Source organism: Trachypithecus francoisi, unplaced genomic scaffold, assembly GCF_009764315.1.
Source record: "Trachypithecus francoisi isolate TF-2019V2 unplaced genomic scaffold, Tfra_2.0 Lachesis_group5, whole genome shotgun sequence".
Classification (NCBI taxonomy): domain Eukaryota; kingdom Metazoa; phylum Chordata; class Mammalia; order Primates; family Cercopithecidae; genus Trachypithecus; species Trachypithecus francoisi.
In genome coordinates, this window is record NW_022681470.1 from 99,919,474 (window position 1) to 99,925,658 (window position 6,185).

General features: G+C 46.5%; 1 pseudogene; it reads right to left on the reverse strand.

Moving 5' to 3' along the window:
* Positions 1 to 4,104: 4,104 nt before the first annotated feature.
* LOC117075475 lies at positions 4,105 to 5,519 on the reverse strand (annotated as a pseudogene).
* Positions 5,520 to 6,185: the final 666 nt, after the last annotated feature.

Consider the following 6,185-nt stretch of genomic DNA (forward strand, 5'->3'; position numbering starts at 1 on the left):
GCATTTTTACTAGGGGCCTTTTGAGAAGAGAGAAGCTCTTTGGGCCTCAGAGAAAGTGGTAGCATGCTGGGATGGCTCTGGGGGACTGAAATATGGGGCAGAACTCCCTGGCATCATCTCAGACTGTGCTAGTCTTTGCAGAAGAACTCTCCATCCATCTGCAGCATCCCTTTCAGAGAAATGCTTAACTGCTGCTAGATGAGTGGTCAGAGCTCCCACAGGCTCACCTGGCCTGAGCACCTAACCAGGCATCTCAAGCCCTTTCTTCTTGGTCTCCCCAGGAGATGGTGAAAAGAATGGCAAGGGTGGGAGGGGAAAGGAGGGTGTGCTTGCTTCACCCAAAATTGGGAGACATGATGTTAGAAATTTATTTCTGCCGGGCATGGTGGCTCACGCCTGTAATCCCAGCATTTTGGAAGGCCGAGGCAGGTGAATCACAAGGTCAGGAGATCGAGACCATCCTGGCTGACACAGTGAAACCCCATCTCTACTAAAAATACAAAAAATTAGCCGGGTGTGGTGGCAGGCGCCTGTAGTCCCAGCTATACGGGAGGCTGAGGCAGGAGAATGGTGTGAACCCAGGAGGTGGAGCTTGCAATGAGCTGAGATCACACCACTGCACTCCAGCTTGGGCGACAGAGCAAGACTCCATCTCAAAAAAAAAAAAAAGAAATGTATTTCCTTTTTTCTCTTTTTTTGGCCATATAGGTATATAAGAAACAATTTTCTATAGAGACTGATTTGAAAGGAGCCACTAAAACAAGTTGAACTACTAAACTCCACTTATTGTACTGTTGAATATTCATCTCCAAACTGGTAAACAATTATGGTAAATACATTGAGTATCATAAAATAAAATTGATCTTGTACTTTTTTGTGTCTTCCTATCTTTTAAAACATCTTTCTTTCCTGTGTTTGGTATATTTTCTACATTTGATATTTTTCCTATGTTTGGTATTATTTCTAATCCTTTTTCTTATGTTTTAGATTACTGTTTCCATGTTTGGAATTATTATTATCTATGTATGGTATTACTGTTTCCCATGTTTTCATATTAATTCATCATTTAACATTGTTTTGGTATAAACATGATAATTGATAATGGCATGAGGGAGAGGATTGGCTTTGTTCAGTGTTGCAGCCCCCAAGACAGTTCCTGGACCATAGTAGACACCAATGAACATTTATTGAATAAATATATATATGAATATAGACAATAGTGGCTTAGAGCCAAGTGATGAGCCTTCCCTATGTTATGGCTATAGTGGTGAGCTGCTCTATGTTGTGTCTACATGGCTATGACAACAAGTGGACTTACACACTTGCGCTCTAAACTTGCTGAGTCACTCTGAATGTTTACCTCGGCCTATCCTTGACCAAAGCAAGCCAGGTTCCTTACAGCTGAGTTCAGGGAGCGTGCCCACCTTGCACTCCTGCACCCTGTTCCGAGGACACCTTGGAGGGTCAAGCTGGATGAGGAAATCAGTTGCTGTTTGAGGCCCTGGAGGGAGAAGGGAAAAAGACTTTTCCCATTTGATTTCTCTTAAGCTCTGGCCCAAGTGCTGCACTTATAATATTGTCTCCACCAACCACACCTGGGTTGGCCCTGGACCAAGCCAGAAGTCTTTCTTTACAGAAGATATGTGATATGGGGAACAAGTTGCCTATTTCTTGAGAAAGTCAAGGTCACTGTATTAATTTGCTAGGGCTGCCATAATAAAAAGTGCCACAAAGTGAGTAACTTAAGCAACAGAAATTTTTTGTCACAGTTCTGGAGGCCAGAAGCCCAAGATAAAGGTGTTCCTTCTGTGGGCTGTGAGGGAGAATCTGTTCCATGCCTCTCTTCTAGCTTCCGGATGTCTTCTCAATATCGCATTTCAAATGCAGTATCTGGGCCAGGCACAGTGGCTCATGCCTGTAATCCCAGCACTTTGGGAGGCTGAGGCGGGTGGATCACTTGAGTTCAGGAGTTCGGGACCAACCTGACCAACATGGTGAATCCCTGTGTCTACTAAAAAAATACAAAAATTAGCTCGGTGTTTTGGCGGGTGCCTGTAATCCCAGCTACTTGAGAGGCTGAGGCAGGAAAATTGCTTGAACCTGGGAGATGGAGGTTGCAGTGGACCAAAATCATGCCACTGCCCTCCAGCCTGGGCAACAGAGCAAGACTCTTGTCTCAAAAAAAAAAAAAAAAAAAAAAGAACAATTTCAATATTTGGTATTCCTTGGCTTGTAGGCATATCATCTTGATCTCTGCCTTCAGGTTCACATGGCATTCTCCCCATGTCTCTGTCTTAGTGCCCATTTTTCCCCTTTTTATAAGGATACAGTCATATTGGATTAGGGCCCAACCCACTGGCCTCATGTTGACTTGATCAACAGCAGACACCCGATTTCCAAATAAGGTCCCATTCATAGATACTGGAGGTTAGGACTTCAACATCTTTTTGGGGATAAAATTTGACCATGACAGCTACCTATCCAAGATCTCTCGGCTTCTCCTCGGAATTCCTTGGTACTTTCACCTTGCTCCTTCTTTGTTCCAGAAAAGTCTCTCTTTTCTTTGACCAGGCTAACTCCTTCCTAGGCCTTCTAATTCCATCTCTTCCAACTTCCTCCTGGGTCCTTCTGTGCCAATTAGCCTTTCTTAGGCTTCTCTTCAGGATCTTCCCAGACTTACACATTTGCTTAGGTCTTCTATCTGTTCCCCTGTGTCCTGCCATTGCTGCCTTCTGTTCTCTTCTTCTTTTTTATTCCATTGCCCACTGCGTCCACTTCCCCACCACTCACGTGTTCCCTGCACACTAGCTGTCAAAACAGCCCTTACAGATGCAGTAAAGCATGGTGGCCAAGAGTGCAGTCTTTGGGAATCAGAATACCTGGCTTCATATCCTCGTTTACCTAATCTCTCTAACCTAGTTCTGTTCATCTCTAAGCATGGGTAGTAACAGTACTATAGTTTGGATGTGGTTTGTCCCTGCCCAAACTCGTGTTGGAATTTGATTCCCAATGTGGCAGTGTTGGGAGGTGGGATCTATTGGGAGGTTTGGGTCATAGGGGCAGCTGTCTCATAAATAGATTAATGCCCTCTGTGGGGGCGAGTCAGTTCTTCCTCTTGTGGGGATGGATTAGTTCTGGTGAGAGTGGGCTTTTAGAGTCTGGCTTCCTCAGTTTCTCTCTCTTGCTTCCTCTCTTGCCATGTGACCTCTTTGCACATGTCTGCTCCCCTTCCACTTACAGTCATGAGTGGAAGCAGCCTGAGGCCCTCAACAGATGCAGCTGCCCAATCTCGGACCTCCCAGCTCCCAGAATTGTGAGCCAAATAAGCCTCTTTTCTTTATATCCAGTCTCAGATATTCTGTTCCAGCAATGCAAAACAGATAAAGACAAACAGCATTTAATGTATAGGGCTTTTTAAAAAAAATTATATATATATATATTAGCCTAATTATCTTAGCCTAAGTCCTTGTCTCAGCTATGTGTTAGAATTACAATTTTTTTCCATTCAGGTTCCATTTATTTTTGACATTTTTTAATAACCATCCTTGCGGCGGTAACTCCTGCATCACTCTAGAACTTCAGGTTCTATTTCTGACTCTAGGACACAGGTCCCTGAAGGCCTCATTGATGCCAAGTCAGCATTTTCACCCAGTACTGCCCCCTGCTTAGTCACCTTTGTTCTTCTACTCACAGTGAGCACGTGCCTGAAACACACTGGTTCTGTGCTTCCTTTAAGATGCACCTGACCGGGCCTGGCTGCTCATGCCTGTAAACCTGGCACTGTGGAAGGCAGAGGCAGGGTCAGGAGTTCGAGGCCAGCCTCGCCAACATTGTGAAACCCTGTCTCTACTAAAAATACAAAAATTAGTTGGGCATGGTGGCACATGCCCGTAACACCAGCTACTCGGGAGACTGAAGCAGGCGAATCACTTGAACCTTGGAGGCGTAGGTTGCAGTGAGCTGAGATTGTGCCACTGCACTTCAGTCTGAGTGACAGAGTGAGACTCTGTCTCAAAAAAAAAGAAAAAAAATGTACCTATGTCCTAGAGTTTAGTGCCCAAGTGTCTGGAACACAGCTTATCCACCCCACTAACCAGGCCTTCCCTAGGAGCAAAGATGGAGCTCTAGTTTCTCAGATGGCCATGAGCCACAGGAAGGGCAGGGGGCGGCACCAAAGAAGATCCTCTTGGGTTGCCTTACTTCCCTGAGTGTACGCATCAGCTCAGCCCGAATTGGGGCGAGGATCTCCCAATTGACATGACCCCTGTTGTCAAGACTCTTCAGAGGGGCAGGATCTGTCTCCAGTCTTAACTTGCTCAGCCCGCCTATGTGACGCAATAGGACTTTCAGAGCATTCACGGAGGTCTCATTTCCGTGAAAGTAGAAGGTGGTGAGCTGGGAGCAGCGGCTCAGGGCAGGCAGGATGACCCGGAGTTGGGAGTCCTGGATCCGACAGTTCTCTAAGACGAGGGTCTCGAGAGTAGCAGCAGCTTTCTCTAGCAGAGCTCCAAAGGGCTCAAGATTGGTGGTTCACACTAGGATATGAATCAGATGCAGGTGCTTTAGCTGACTGAGGCTTGGGTACTGACACTGCATGTCCCGATCAGCTAGGTAAGCATGACAGAATGTAAAGGCCTCCGAGGGGTTCTTGAGGCATCTGAGCAGGTGCTCCAGGTGCTCTTTAATATTATTGACCTTTCTTATATAAAGCGTCTGGGGGTTCCAGGCAGACGAATGGAGAGTCCAAGTCAGGAATGAACTGCTGTTGGCCGCGCATGTATAACTCACACCCATAACCAAGGCTAAAAAGAGTTTGTGAAGACTGCTCATCTGGCTCAGGTAGGAGGCAAACTTTCCTGTTCTATTCAGTGAGCACTTTTTCCAGACTTCCAACTCATGGATACTGCTGTCTGGGTATACCTTTCCCAATAAATTTCTGAAATTTGAAATGGGCATTGAATAATTCTGTACCTTACTACAACACAGATGTACTAAACCTCTTCTGTAGTGGATCCACCCACAGAGGTAGCGTAGACATTCATCCAGGGTATTTTCCTTTATGTAGAGGTCTATGAACACCTTCAAGGGCTGGTGGTCTCCTGTCCTTGGACAGTCCTCCACTGCCTGCCTCTTAATCATGGCCTCTGGGGAGCAGGACAGGGCCCTGGCTCCAGATCATATGGTCCAGAAATTCTCATGAACATCCCGCAAATCCAGCACTTGAAGCTTCCACCTCCTGGGGTGAACCTTCTGGCCAGCGTATCAGGTCCCTTCAGCACAGCTCACAAGGTCTCCAGATGAGGTGTCTTCATCAGGGACCCCAGAGGGAGGCGGGGGAAGGGCCAGGCCTGTGCCATGGCCTTTAGAATCTCACAGCATCTCCTGCTGAAGGCCGCTATGAACAGCAGACAGAAGACCTCCTTTGCCAGCTCCTCCAGGGTGAAGATGGCCAAGAACTGGTTCCTCAGCAGGCTCTGCCCCACCAGCTCCAGGAGTCTGGGTGGGGCCTGGAGGCTCATTCTGATAAATGATCAGAGGAGCAGCCTTCCAAACAAGAGGTGGGCCTTTCACTTTGAAACTGCCATCCACAAATCCAATAGCTTTTTGTCAATGAGGGAACTGTTTATTGGGAACCATGGAATCTGGCAGCTCCTCATGCAGTTCTAGAGTCAGTTTTAGGGAAAAAGAGGATCTGTGCCTGTGAGTCTCTCCTTCTGGCATTCCCCAGGTAGCATGATCCTATATAAACCATTGCCATTTAAGTATGGAACTCTGGGAACTGCTATTCTCATTAACATGTTTATCTGACACCATCCCAGACAGTATGGGTATTTCAGGTATCAGGATCATTTTATGTCCTTCAGTGATAGAGGTGGTTTCAGTTAACATTCCATAACCAGGCAGTAAATGCCGCTCAACTAGAAACTCTCTCGTCATGGCCGGGCACAGTGGCTCATGCCTTGAATCCCAGCACTTTGGGAGGTCGAAGCGGGCGGATCACTTGAGGTCAGGAGTTTGAGACCAGCCTGGCCAGCGTGGCGAAACCCTGTCTCTACAAAAAATACAAAAATTAGCCAGACATGGTGGTGCTCGCCTGTAATCCCAGTACACCACTGTACTCCAGCCTGAGCAACAGAGTGAGACTCCATCTCAAAAAAAAAAAAGAAAGAAACTCTCTCATCCAA